Source organism: Hylobates moloch, unplaced genomic scaffold (genome assembly GCF_009828535.3).
Source record: "Hylobates moloch isolate HMO894 unplaced genomic scaffold, HMol_V3 SCAFFOLD_2, whole genome shotgun sequence".
Taxonomy (NCBI): Eukaryota; Metazoa; Chordata; class Mammalia; order Primates; family Hylobatidae; genus Hylobates; species Hylobates moloch.
The window spans coordinates 161,621,880-161,636,423 of record NW_026652277.1 but is presented as its reverse complement, the minus strand read 5'-3'; the positions used below and the strand labels follow the sequence as shown (position 1 = coordinate 161,636,423).

The following is a 14,544-nucleotide window of genomic DNA, read 5'->3' as shown; positions in this document are numbered from 1 at the left end:
GCTGATTAGTGCATATGCATAAGAGAACTACCCATGGATGAGGAAAGAGCCACTGGGAAGAAAAAAGTAGCTCATATAAGGCAGTGAAGAGTGTGTCCCCCCCACCCCCCCTACCATTCAGAGTGGAAAAACCTTGTATATAAGTGGGATTAGATGGTGTACTCAGAAGACTAATGCTTCAGCGATGAGGCAAAATTAGCCCTAGACTAGTCTAATCTGATCCTGCCTAAAAAATCTTAAAAGTAAGCCATTCAAGACAGGTCATAAAACTGTTTTGTAAAGGGCCAGATGGAAAATATTTTAGGATATGTGGGCCATGTGGTCTCTGTTGTAACTACTCACTTCTGCCCTTCTAGTGTTAAAACAGCCATAAACAATTTGTAAGCAAATGTATTTACATGTATCAGAATGTATTCCAATAAAATTTTATTTATAGAAATAGGCAGTGGTCCAGATTTGGCCTGTGGGCCTAGTTTGCAGACACTTGGTTTGAAGGATCAAATTGTTTCAAGTAGCTTAACTGTATCGCAGAACAAAGCTCAAGGATATTTAAGGAAATACAAAATATCCAGCACCCATTAATAAAGTATGCAATATGTAGCGTTTGATCAGAATTTACCAGATGTGCAGAGAAGCAGGAAAATTCAATAGTGAAGAGAAAACTCAATCAATAGAAATAGACCCAGAAGTGACACACATCTAATAAGTGGAGATACTAAAATAAATTAAATAGATTTAATAAGGATATTCAAATAGTTTTTGTTACTATGCTCCATATACTCAAGATGGTAGTGGAAAGCATAAGGTGGTTAAGAAAAGATGGAAGCTATAAAAAGACCTAAATTGAACTTCTAGACTTCTAGAGATTTTATAAACACCTGAGGTGAAAAATACACTGGATAGGATTAAAATCCTAAAATACACTGGATAGCAATTATACAAAATGAGATACTGAATGGAAAAAAAAAAACAAAAAACTAGAAAAAAGTGGATAGCACATCAGTGAGCTGTGAGACAACTTGAAATGACCAAATATGTATGTAATTGGAGTCCCCAAAGGATGGGGAGGACAGAAAATAAAGATATAATGGCTGAAGACTTGCCAAATTTGATGAAAACAATAAATCCACAAATCTAAGTTAAATAAATATCAAGCAAGCACAAAAACATGAAGAAAACTACACCAAGGGACACCGTAATCAAATAGTTTAAAACCAGTAGTAAAGACCGATTTTAAAGCAGAGAAAAAAAAGACTATACATTCAGAGGAACAAACATGACAGAAGGCTTCCTGTCAGAAGGAATGTAATCCAGAAGACAGTGGAACAACACCTTCCAAGTAGGGAAAGCTAAAACTGTTAATCTAGAAATCTATAGTTGTGACAATATCTTTCAAAAAAGGTGAAACATGCAAGCACTTTCTTTGGTAGGAAAATAACAGGTGAAATAAAGACTTTTTCAGATGTACTAAAGCTGGAAGAATTAATCCCAGTAGACCCACAGTGTAAGAAATACTAAAGGAAATCTTTTTTTTTAACTCTCACATTTACTGTCAATTGATTTAATAAAGAAGGAAAATAATGCCAGGTAGCAGTAAACAGCACCAGAAATGGCAACCACCTAGGTAACTACATATGATGATGATGCTTATTAATATTTTTAAAAAGATGGTTTAAACAAACAGTAGCAAATGGGGTGTATAACATATAAAAGCAAAAGTTACAACAATAATTGCACAAAGGTCAGGAGAGGAAAAATATAAAGTTTTTATACTCTACATGAACTGGTATAATATCCCTTGAAAGTACACCATGGTAAGTTAAAGATATAACTCTAAACTCTACAGCAACCACGAAGATATCAAAACATAGTTATAAGCCAAAGGAGATAAAACTAGAGAAAAATAATCAATACAAAAGAAGAAATAAAAGGAACAAAGAATAATTGAGACAATTAGACAACAAATAACAAGATGGTACATTTCAGCCTAATCATGTCAGTAAGCATGTTAAGCATAAATGGTCTATCATAATTAAAAGGCAAAGAATGTCAGATTTAATACACATATTGGCTGGTCCGAAGGTAGTCAGTTATCTCAATTGATTGTTCACAGTCAAATTTAATACATACAAAACCCCATGAGAACTAACTATATGCTGCCTACAAAAAAATGCACTTCATATGTAAAAACACAAATAGATTATAAGCTAAAGGATAAAAAAATATCATTTTTAGCACTGATTTTTTAAAACTGCAGTGACTGTATTCATATTAGACAAAGTAGAAATTAGAACAAAGAATATCACCAGGGATAAATAGGGTTATTTCATAATGATAAAGTGGTGAATTCATCAAGAAGAAATGATCTTAAATGTTTATGCACCTAGTAAAATAATTTCAGTATACATGGGAAGAAATAGACAAATTCACAATTGTGGTCAGATTTCAGCACCCTTCCTTCAGTAGATAAGTAGAGCAAGTAGTTGGAAAACCAATAAGGCTATAGAAGACTTGAACAGCACTATCAACCACATTGACTTAATTGGCATTTATAGAACACTACTCAACAGCAAACTGCACATTTTTTCCAAGCATGGCCAGGACATTTACCAAGATAGACCATATTCTGGGTGGGAAAATAAGTCAATTAATTTTAAAGGATTTAAATCATACAAAGAGTGTTCACTGACCATAATGGAATTTAATTAGAAAGGAATCTGGAAAAATATCTTGTAACTGAACATCACACTTCCAAATAACCCAGGGACACATCCTGAGACATTAAAAACATCTTAACAAATTTAAAAGAATAGAAACCATACAAAATACCTTCTCAGACTACAGAATTAAACTAGAAGTTAATACCGGAAAAAGTGCTGGAAATTTTCCAAATATTTGGAAATTAAACAGTATACTTCTAAATAACCCATGGATCAAAGAAAAATCTCAAGAAAAATGTTTAAATATTTTTAATTTTAATGAAAATACAGTTTATGAAAGCACGTGGGATACAGCTAAAACAGTGCTTCAAAATTTGTAGCATTAAATGATGTATTAAGAAAAAGAACCTAAAATCAATAACCTCAGTCTCCACCTTTGGAAACTAGAAAAAGAAGAACAAATTAAACCTGCAGTGAGCAGAAGAAAGTAAATACTGAAAATTAGAGCAGAAATCAACAAAGTTGAAAACAGGAAAACAATGGAGAAAATCAACAAAATAAAAAGCTGGTTCTTTGAAAAGATCGGTAAAATGATAAATCTCTAGCCAGGCAACCAAGGAAAAAAAGAGTACACCAATTACCAGTATTAGGAATGAAAGAGTGTTATTCTGCTAATCCCATGGATAAAATGCAGGATTAGAAAGAGTATAAATAAGCTCTCACCCGCATATTTGATAAATTAGATAAAATAGACTAGTTCCTTGAAATACACATATAAACTAAAACACCTTCTAGACAGCAGACCCAGATGGTTGTACTGGTGAATTCTACCAGCCAGCCAGTGTGACACAAATGAAATTAATCAGCACCAAAAAGAAATGAGCTGGCCGGGTGCAGTGGCTCATGCCTATAACTCCAGCACATTTGGAGGCCGAGATGGGTGGATCACTGAAAGTTGGGAGTTCGAGACCATCCTGGCCAACATGGTGAAACCATGTCTCTACTAAAAATACAAAAATTAGCCTGGCATGGTGGTGGGCGCCTGTAATCTCAGTTATACAGACTATACCTGTAGTCCCAGCTACTCGGGAGGCTGAGGTGGAGAATTGCTTGAGCCTGGGAGGTGGAGGTTGCAGTGAGCCGAGATCGCCCCACTGCACCCCAGTCTGGGCAATTGAGCCAGACTCCATCTCAAAAAGAAAAAAAGAAAAAAGAAATGAGCTATCAAGCCATGAAAAGGCATGGAAGAAAATTAAATGTATATTACTAAAGTAAAAGAAGCCAATCTCAAAAGGCTGCATACTATATGATTTCAACTATATGACATTTTAGAAAATGCAAAACTAGACAGTAAAAAGATCAGCAGAACTTCTCTGTATGATGTTATAATGATGGAGAACTGTCATAATTTTTTTCAAACCCCTAGAATGTACAACACCGAGAGTGAACTCTAAACCATGGATTCTGGGTGATAATGATGTGTCAATGGAGGTTTATCAGTTGTAACAAATGTACATTCTAGTGGGGGATGTCAATAATGGAGAAGGCTAAGTGTGTTGGGGGGAAGGGAGTATATGGGAGATTCCTGTAACAGACTCAATTTTGCTGTGAACATAAACTTCTCTAAAAAGTAGCCTATTTTAAAAAAATCAAAAAGGAAATTAGAAAATATTTTGAACTGAATGAAAATGAAACCATATTTTCAAGTGACTAAGATGCACTACATGCCTATGTTAGAAAAGAAGAATGGTCCCAAATTAATAACTCATCAGAGATTGTCATAATCTACAAATGTCTGAACATCTTTCATTAAAAAATGTGTTTCTTTCATGTTGTGAGAGAAGATAGAATTAGGGGTGGTTACTTACAAAAAGGAACTCGGCTCTTAGGACAGAAACAATTGTCATACTTCACCAGCTCTGGGCTGAGTTTCTTTAGCAAGACATATTCCTTTAGATATTCATAAGAGTTCTTTTAAACTGTTTCTGATATAAATGGTAATAAAGAAAATATTTTAAAATATTAACAGGAAGTAAATTGCACATTTCAAGTGATGTGTTGTATAGTAGGTAATGCAATATAAGAATAAGCAGTAATTTTAAAAGTCACAGAACTGTAGAATGAGAAGGTGCCTTACGTATTAATATTATTAAGTCAAACAATAGTGGCTTCAGCTCCTGCCTCTTTAATATCAAGGCCTTGGATGAAATTTTTAAAAGGAGATGAGAACATCCATTTAAGTTTTCAAATAAACAAAAAGCAGTATAAGGAGAACTAAATTACTGAGTGAGATATTCAGAATTCACCAAAAAATAAATAAATAAATAAAAATCTCAGGCTCAAGGGCGACCAGGAATATTCCAGAAGTACGTCTGTACTAGATAAAAGGTTGGATAAATGTCACCTTCCCTGGAAAGCCTTTTCTGGTTCTTTCAGTCTTAGTGGCCTCTGTCTTCCCACAGTATTCTGTACACTCTGTACTGTGGCATCTCTATGCCACCACCCAGTAATAGGGTGTCATGAAAAAATGAGACAAGGAATAAAAAATAAGGTTTGCTGTTTACCACTGGCAGTCTTCTCTTGTGCTAGATAATTAATCTGTTTTCTCTTAGTAATGTGAGGGTCAACAAAGTAAGATATGTGTTAGTTCTTTGAAAACATGAAAGCACTATCTACAGACAACAAATATCCCTGTGTGTATTTTTCTCTTCAAGTGGTAACAGTCTGTGAATTTCTTCCTGTTACCAATACATTTCTACTTGAAATGGCTAAGTGGCAAGAAGTAAAGCTGAATTGTGCAGAAAAACCACACTGCTGCTTTATAGTAGCAAGGAGTTGCCTCAATTAGCCTTTTAAAACGACACTTCAATTAGCGTTTCTGTTTTGTAAAGTAGCTTCTTTCTCTTTTATAATAGTTTGATCTTGGTTCATTAGTTGCCCCCCATAAAATCCTAGATTTGAAGGCTAAACTTTTAATGCAAGGGATCATCATGCAATCTAGACACTGAATGTTACATTTTATGGCTTTTTCTTTAAAAGAAATTTTTCCTTTTAACAAGCTTTACACTTTTGATTTTCAGCATTGATAATAGCCATAATTATTGATCTTTCGCTGTATGCCAACACTGTTTTAGGAGCTTTATATTAGTTATCTAATTTGATCCTCCACAAACCCTGTGAGGTTATTATTCCTCTTTTACAAATAGGGAAACTAAGGTTCCAAAAATATTGTTAATTGCTTAATTTATAAAATTATTACAAAGTGACACTAAAATTTAAATACAGATCTGACTCCAGAGTCCATACTCTTTAAGCAACTACCTCATTGAATGGAAGTGGTACAATGCATTGGCCTCAAAAACTAGGATGACTTATTTAATATAACCTTGGTGAGAGAACTTCAGTGAATGATTATATCCCCAGTACATGGTAGCTGGTATAATGGAAACAGCATGAAACTCAAAGGTAGAATACTTGAATTTAAAGTTTTAACTGCTGATTATTAGTTCTATGACCTTGGCAAGTCAATTTACCTCTCTTGAGCCTACTATCTCCTCATTCAAAAATAGATTAATAACACCATTTCTCTCAGGTGGTTGTGGCGGAGATCCAATGGATAATGTTTCTCAGTGTTTTGTAAATGCTTTTGAAAGATACATAAATGGATTGATAAGTGTTTTTGGTCATTTGCCAAAGACTTTCTTTCAGTAGTATTTTTCCTGAGTGCTCTTAAAAAACAATTTGATTTATAGAAATGTAGCAAGTTTCCAGAGAACCTCTATTGAGTTACAGGGTGATCATTATATAAGGAAGTTCTACTCATAAGCCTAGGTTTCTTTGATGAGATACATAGTTTTTGAGGAATGGTTATTTCATAGTACTGCATCAGGGAATTCTTCACAGATATTTCTGTCATGATTTTGGAAGAGTGGGAAGACAGAGGGGTTAAATGCGTCCCCTAGGCCCAAAGCAAGTCAATGCCAGAGTTAGCTTTAAGGTTCCTAATTAATTGTCACACCATTTTTGTCACAAGCTGCCTTTCCTGTGCAGTTGAGAGTTCTGTATATGTAAAGTCCATTTCTGTCCTAATTTGAATATAAGGGAATGTCTTTTCTCCTTGAGGGCTGTTCAGCTCTCTATACAAAATAGCATCTTTGACAGTCCAAGGTGAGTAATTGGTAAATAGATGGCCCTGGAGGTCACTGGTGATGTCCCCCACCACCCTACCGCCGAGGTCAGTACTGACGCCTGTGGGCATGTGGGAAGGTTGTGTTCCACCTCACCGAGTGGGTTCATACCTTTCGTTCCAATATTGTTTATTTTCTTTTTGGTTTCACAATTTTGAAACTTAACCCATCAATTCCCATGTGTACTCAGGATTAGTGACAAATGGAATGGAGCACAATGAAATGAAGGCATTTTGTTATAGGGTTCCATGAAGGTGTGAAATAAGCAATTCAGAATTCAATGGTGAATTTGGAAACCTCTTGGTTATATTTGTTCCGTGTAGGTAACCAGTCAGAATAATTCATTTTCTTTCATAGTCCCTCTTGCTCTCTCCTCTCTCCTTGACTAACCATCCTAACCCCAGCAAACACACAACTCATTTATACACAGGAGCTTGGATTACCCAGTTTGGGTGATTACCTGGATCCAAAAAAAACCCCGTTATATCTCTGTTCACACTTTTGCTGTACAAACAGAATTTATGCAAACTAACTCCATCTTTAAGTTGCTTTCTCTGGAGATCACCCCTTAGGGTAACCCTAGAAACTGCAGCTCTGGAGATCACCCCTTACTAAGGTAACCCTAGAAACTGCAGCTCTGAATTCATCACGTTGTAATAGCTTACTGGGTGTATCCGACTGGCTTTAGCACAGCAGTGAACTAATAGAGGCTGCATGTATAGCCATCTTCCTCTGGCTATTAGAACGAACTATTCAATTGAGAATAAAGTTTCCATATAGTTTGGGTACGGTGACATGAAAGAAGTTGCAGATTGTTCAGTGAGACCGTCGCTTGTAGGGTTGTAGGATGGAGGAAGAAAGGGAGAGTGAGAGGGAGAAGTTTATTTATGGAATGTCAGGGGGCCATTGAAGCTCAGCAGGCCCTAGAAGCAGAGGACTTCCCCCCGTGCTTGTTTTCTCCCTCTGACCTTGGATGAACTAGCGAGCAGTATATTATGCTGGGTGATTGTGCTGGTTTGTCATGGTTAGCATTCTGAACTGTCACTGGAATGTAGGAAACGGATGAATTTGAATTGAACCATGAGGTGGTCTGCTGAGCCCTCTCCTTGTCTCAAGGAAACCTGTCGCTGTTTGTCTGGGCTGGGCCTAATGAAAGCAATGGAGGGAAAGAGAGGTGGGCCTTTGATCTCTTTGTTGCAGCTGCTCCCTGGGAACTCGCTGAAATCAATGCCCTGTTTTCCTGAAGGAATGAATGGCTCTGCCTAACTAGCTTTGTGAAGCCGTGGGGAATTCACTGCCTCTGTTTATTGACAGCTGAAAAGGAGCACATGGGGTGGAATGGACCTTCTTGTGAAAACCAGGCACAGGGAAAATTAGACCTCAATTTAACACAGAGGAATTGGGAAATTCACCCCAAAGGAGACGGGAGTTTCTCATGCTTACATTAGAATTACTCAAGTTTGGGGCTAGTGTGTAATGAACAATGGAGGTTTTGTCACAACTATGTTATAAGTAGGAATATGGTCTGCATAATAAATGATGTTAAGTAGAAGTTGATTCTCCACCCGCCCTCTTTTTTTAAACACAGAAGTAGAGAAAAACAAATATTAACCATGATATAATCAGGTGATTCTTTTATTTTTGCCTTGAGAGGAAAGAAAACAGTGATACAGTAAGCATTATTGATATTATATGGAAACTCTCTAAAATCCATCTGTCGTTCATTATATTTTAAAACATCTTTGAACTTGGAAGCTACGTTCCACTCAAGCCAGTGATTCATGCCATTGTGGATTGTGTGCATTGTATGGGAATATTACAATGATATATTTATTTTAAAATATTTATATTCTTGGGATATTGTAACTGGAAGTGTGTGTCAAACAGAAACTGGCTAGCAGACTAAGATTAGCGCCTGGCATTATAATAGTTGATAAATCTTAAAATTACTACCTTTTTAGAACACACTAAAAAAGAGTTTATCACAAGGAAACATCTCTGAGATACCTTCTTTCACATCTCCCCTCACTTGCTTGATTTCCCAGGAAAAATTTATGGCTTCTTCCTTTGGCCCCCAGCCCTTTGTGTACACCTCTATTATAGCACTTAACACACGGCCCTGTAGCTCTTTATTTAGGTGTATTCTTTTTAGCTGGAAGTAAAGCAGCTGTGTTGTATTCATTTTTATATCTCAAGCCTAGCAGAGCTCTTGGCTCAGTAAATGCGAGCTGAATGAATGGGGATTGATGGCTCTGTCTACATTCCTTTGAAAGTAATTACTTATCACAGTTTCAACTGCAAATACTAAATTTTGGGAGAACCTGATTGGTCTGTTGTTACCTGATTGTTGCTATTGCTTTTTAAAATTCTTCCTCTATGGAGAACTATTATGCCCTTTTTTGCTTTAGCAAGTTTGTGAGGCAGTCCACAGCCTCCAGAAGGAGGCATCACCAGTGTGTGGCATTTTTCTTTTCAGATCCAAGCTCTCTTCTCTGTTATTCTTTCCTAAAAATAAACCACAACGTAATGTTTAGATATTTCCATTAAGAAGATGAAAAAGCTTTTCATTTAGAATTTTGTAGACTTTCACTTGACCGAATTTAGTGATTGAGATGGATAAGGCTGCCATTTTACATGATTTAATTCTATGATGTAATGTTAAATAATAGCAAAACTGAAAACCTCCCTTGACAATTTCTTTGACCAGATTTACTACCATTGCATGTTTTGAATTCCTTATCAGAGAAAGCAAACAAACAGCTTTGCTTCTTAGTGAAAAGTCTAAGGGAAATTTTGATTCTAAAGCACTGACTAGTCTGATTTCACAGAACCCTAGGACAAACCCAATTTCTTAGCTATTCTCAACTTATAACCTATTTCTTTTTAAAGCCAGAGCTTGAAGTGGGAAATTGTGGTCAACATTTATTGGGAAAATAACATCTTAAAATCATAATGGAAATTTTTAGAAAGTGTTGTAGGAGGGAGTAAGTAAGCAGACAAGTGCAGGATCGGGCTAATACTTTACTCTCCATGTTATTTTTGTTTTATGTTCACTACCAAGATTATTTTTAAGGAAACTTATTTGCACTTCTGTTTTGATTAATGGTAGAGGTAAAATTTAAAATAGAGGTTTACACATTTGTGAATTGCGGGAGGAATCTCGTAGAGGAAGGGGCATTTTATGGGTTGTATAAATAAGGTCGAGCCAGCGGGTTGTGGTTCTGAGATTTTAGATTTCTCATGAAACAGAAAAATTACCATGACTTTGATCATTGGTAGACTCTCACCCTCGTAAGTATTAACTTGAAGATGAAAAAAAAGCATTAAGCATAGCACTTAGGTTTCATAACTTGGCTGCTCAACCCTCCCAGTTTCTGGAAGTAATTTTGTGTGACATAATACCAAAGTAGGGAGAGGCAGAGAGTGGAGGGAAATGTAGGAAATCAAACTGCACTTTTCCATTTGATGTTTCAGCTTTCAGCAGTGAGGCATATCTTTGTCTACATTAATAAAAAAGAACTGCAGACAGGCCAGGGAAGTAACTGCAGTTAAAAATTGTGTTCTTGCTATGCTTATAGAATCAGGTAACTTCAACTATGTGATTCTTCAGAAAAGAGCCTTTTTCTTCAGACTGAAGACTGCTGTAATATCCAAGAAGAATAATTTCAAGTAACTTAAGAGTCAAACCCTCAAAATAGGTTTGGGGATGGACATATGTTATGTCTCTGTGTTTAGATGTGTGTTAATCTACGTAAGCTAACTTCCTAGTAGAAAAATACCAGATATTTCCCTCTTAGACAGTTTCCCGTCCACCCAGACTGACCAAATAAAGCAGCCCTAATAAACGTTTATCTAGATGTTGAAAACAAGACATCCTCCTTACCCACTAGATTTAGTTGCAAGAAAGCTATTCTGAAATACAGAACTATTTAAAATTAAATAATGTGTCAGTTGTATAAGATCAGATATGACTATTATAAAGATCATCTGTAATAATTAGATACCTAATCATTTGTAATTAATCATTTGTATATTAATGAGGTTGTTAAAATACTTAGTATATTTTCAGTAGTTTAAATGTTTACTTTGCAACATTACATATTGTCTTCTTTAGTGAGACATTTTTCTGCAAGGAAAATCCTCAATTCAGGAGGAAAAACCCAAACTCAGCTTATACCTAAAAGTTTATGCCTTTTGCATTAGTAAGATTCAAGTTAATATGGTTTTGTTATTTTAAAAATACATACAACAGCAGCCTTTTTGGTCAAGGCACAAATGTGGGCTACTCAGAGAAGGAGGTTACTTAGGGTTGGTGCTCAAGTATTCATCCAATTGGATTGCACTGCTAATCAGTAATGAATTTATATCTGTGGAGGTGAGGGTTGATGGGTTTAAGTTATTGATCTATTTCCTGTCTTCATTATTTTCACTGAAAGCTATATTTCCATCTCTTTTCAGTCTGTAAACATTTCGCTGCTGCCCTCTCATCATTTGCTGTCCAGTTTCTGTCCTTTTCCTTATCTCAAGGTGAATGATTGGGTCTGCACAGCAAATTCTTTTCTCCAGGCCTCTGCTGATAATAGTGGTCTTGACTTTTAAAAAAAATTGAAGTTAAGCCAAAGTGGGGTGTTTTTTTCCCCCATATTTTGCCTTTTAGTGGCCTTTTCTTCCCTCCCCCTCTTCACCCTCATCCCTGCTGAGGTTCTTGTTTCCCTTACCCAAAGGAATAGTGTTCTTCTTAGTTGACACTCTTAAAAAGATTAGTTGACACTCTTAAAAAGGTTCTGATTATCTTTAAAAAAATTTTTTTTGGTAGTGACTGAGTCCTGTTATGTTGCCCAGGCTGGTCTCAAACTCCTGCCCTCAAGCATTCCTCTTGCTTTCGCCTCTCAAAATGCTGGGATTACAAGCGTGAGCCACTGTGCCCAGCCATGATTATCTTGTAATTTCTGCTTGAGGCTGTGAGGTATTTTTACTTGGGGTCTCTGAAAAATAAATACAAATACATGAATACTCCCTGCTTACCAGACAGTGTCAAGCATTTCTCTCAAATTAGCTTATTTAATTCTCAAAAGGGTCTTGTGATGTGGATGTAATCATTATCTCCATTTTACAGGAGAGGAGGCTGAGGTAGAGAGAGAAAACCAATTGCATGAGGTCTCTAAGTGGCTCCAGGTGGCACCAAGATTGGAATCTAAGCTTTCTGGCACCATACTGTGGTCTTAACCACATCACTTTATAGCCTCTCTAAAACTAAAGATCCCTTAAGGACTTAAATGCGTGCCTCTGGAATGCTGGGATATGGCATTATAGCATAGCATGTTGATGGAGAGAGATTTTTGACCCCTGGTATCCTTGAACTCATATTCTGATTAGGTAAATGTCAGCATTCATAGTACCAATATGTTTTTTCTTGATGCTTTTTTTTTAAACTTTTGATATTATTTTTTCTTTAGGATTGCTGTCACGTCTAATGTGGCTGCTGCCTCGTGTCACATCTGAAACTCATCTGTACCTCACTTAGAAAGGTAAATACGTCTATGCAGAACCCTCCAATTCCTGTCCCCCAGCACTCCTGCCATCAGTCATGGCTCTGTATTCTCATTCTCTCCTCGCATTACAGCACAAACCAGAGCCTTCGCCTCCTCCACAGAAGAGGGGCTTATGTCCCAGAAAAGACTTTGTGAGAGAATTTACATTTGAGGAACTTCAGGCCTTGAGGGGGAAAATAAGGTTGGGGGATTAAGATGTGGACTTAATGAAAGCCTGTTTTTCACTCTAAAAATTCAAGAGGACACGCTAAGAACGATCATTGCTATTTATTTGTCTTAAATTAGAAATCATGGGCATTGTATAGTTGATTTTTACTTATCGTGACTTGCTCACTAGAAACTTCGTGATCTCTTTCTGTTATATTTTAAAAAGATGTTTTTAAATGGTTTTATCTTCAAGAAATATTAGGAAAAAAAACTGAGGTAGGGTCCACCATTTAGAATCAGATATCCAGAATGTAACATATGTTACAATTCAGTTTCTAAACCACTCTCCTAAAATCATAATGTGAGATGATTCTCAGCTTGCCAAATTTTCCAGAGTTGTGAAATAGGTTATGTCGCTCAATCCAGTGTTTATTTGAGGGAATTCATGGTTGGCAGGGTCCCCATTATACATCAGAAGTTTTTATTTCTTATTTTCTACCACTCATGTAAAGATTAGGATTTGTTTTAACTGCCTATTTCAAGATGATTCCAAATCCGAGCCTTAAATTTCGTATCTAACATGTTTGTTGTTTTTCCCTGTCACATACATTAATTCTAGGTTCAAGGCCATGTCACCCTAAAGCAGCCCTCACTTGTTTTGCAGCTGCAATGCTGTTGCTTAACCATAACTCTTGGCCTCTCTCCAGACTGTTTTTTTTTTTTTTTTGCAAAATGTCCTTGATGGTCATAATGGTGTATGTTTTAAAAATTCCAGTTGTCTTTGTAAGTTTTCTTATATCCCATCTTACATTCAATTCCCCCCGCAAACCTCCCACTAGATAAACCACTTCCCGCTCTATTCTTTATCTTGAGACTGACTTCTAGGAAGGCTGTCCACAGCTGCCTCAGGCAGAAGGCTAACTAGGAGAATATTAGGTCGTGTGTTTGGATTCCTGTTCTCCAAACAATTCTAATTAAAACTAGTCCAGTACCCCCACCAACACGTTCAGAAGGAAAAAAATGTTGCAGAATCCCCAAATGCCCGCATCACTTCATTATACCATTTGGGTAACTTTATGGCACCTGTAGGACTAGTTCATGCCAGGCCCATTTGTAACTGTTTTCTCTAGTTAAACATGATACTGCCATTAAAAGCACAGTAAATAGGATTACACTGCCTAAGAATCTAGGAATTTCTCAAATATGTGAGAAAATGTGAAAGCACAGGGATAATAGAAATGTATTTTATAAACACATGCTGGGAGATGGAATTGTGTCATGATGATCCACATTAAAGAAACATGATTGAAGCGAATCCATTATTTATACCCTGACTTTCTATTATATATATATATATATATATATTACTCCAAAAAAAGTTATTCTTGTTTCCTAATTGTGAGCTTACCCATTGTGTAAAATCGGCCCTAACACTTCTTATTCACAGGCCACATCTCCTTCGTACATGTACTTTGCCTCTATATGTACATGTGTTATGCGTAATCGTAGATCAGCTCTGCAAGATATATAGATATCCCTATTTTATGGTGATGGAGACTGAGGCTTAGAGAAGTTATGCAACTTACCTAAAGTTACACACCTTCCAAGTAGCAGAGCCAGCATTCAAACTTAGACCCATCTGACTCCAATGCCAGTGCCCTGTACACTAGACCACACTGTCTTTCTTAGGTTGGATCTAAAAAAAATACTACCAGCTGGTTGGTTTTTTAACTAACTGTAGGAACACAACCTAGTATTAAGTAGAGTATGCATGCTGCATAGTGGACTGAGGCAGAGTAAAACCCATTAGTGCACCACTTTAAGGCAAGAAAATGTATTATCTAAGGAATATCATTAAAATTTCCTTAATTCCCTCCATGAACAAACAAACAAAAAGTTAAGATGAAAGCAGTGGGGAATGAAGGGAGTCGGGGATCATAACATAGGAGCGTTAAATATTAAAGTTAGAAAAGAAAATACATTTCTCTATCAATGTTT

At 36.4% G+C, this 14,544-nt stretch overlaps 1 protein-coding gene across 6 annotated transcripts in view; it reads left to right on the top strand.

The window, feature by feature from the left end:
• The window catches only part of PLAGL1 (PLAG1 like zinc finger 1), a 124,809-nt gene that overhangs the window by 83,889 nt on the left and 26,376 nt on the right, over positions 1-14,544 (top strand). For 5 of the 6 annotated variants that reach the window (XM_058435610.1, XM_058435608.1, XM_058435609.1 and 2 more), the window contains one exon: positions 12,304-12,375. The gene's annotated coding sequence lies outside the window, so the exon portion shown is untranslated. Of the gene's footprint in view, positions 1-12,303; positions 12,376-14,544 lie in introns of those variants that run through there. The other variant, XM_032160860.2, reaches the window with a different exon arrangement.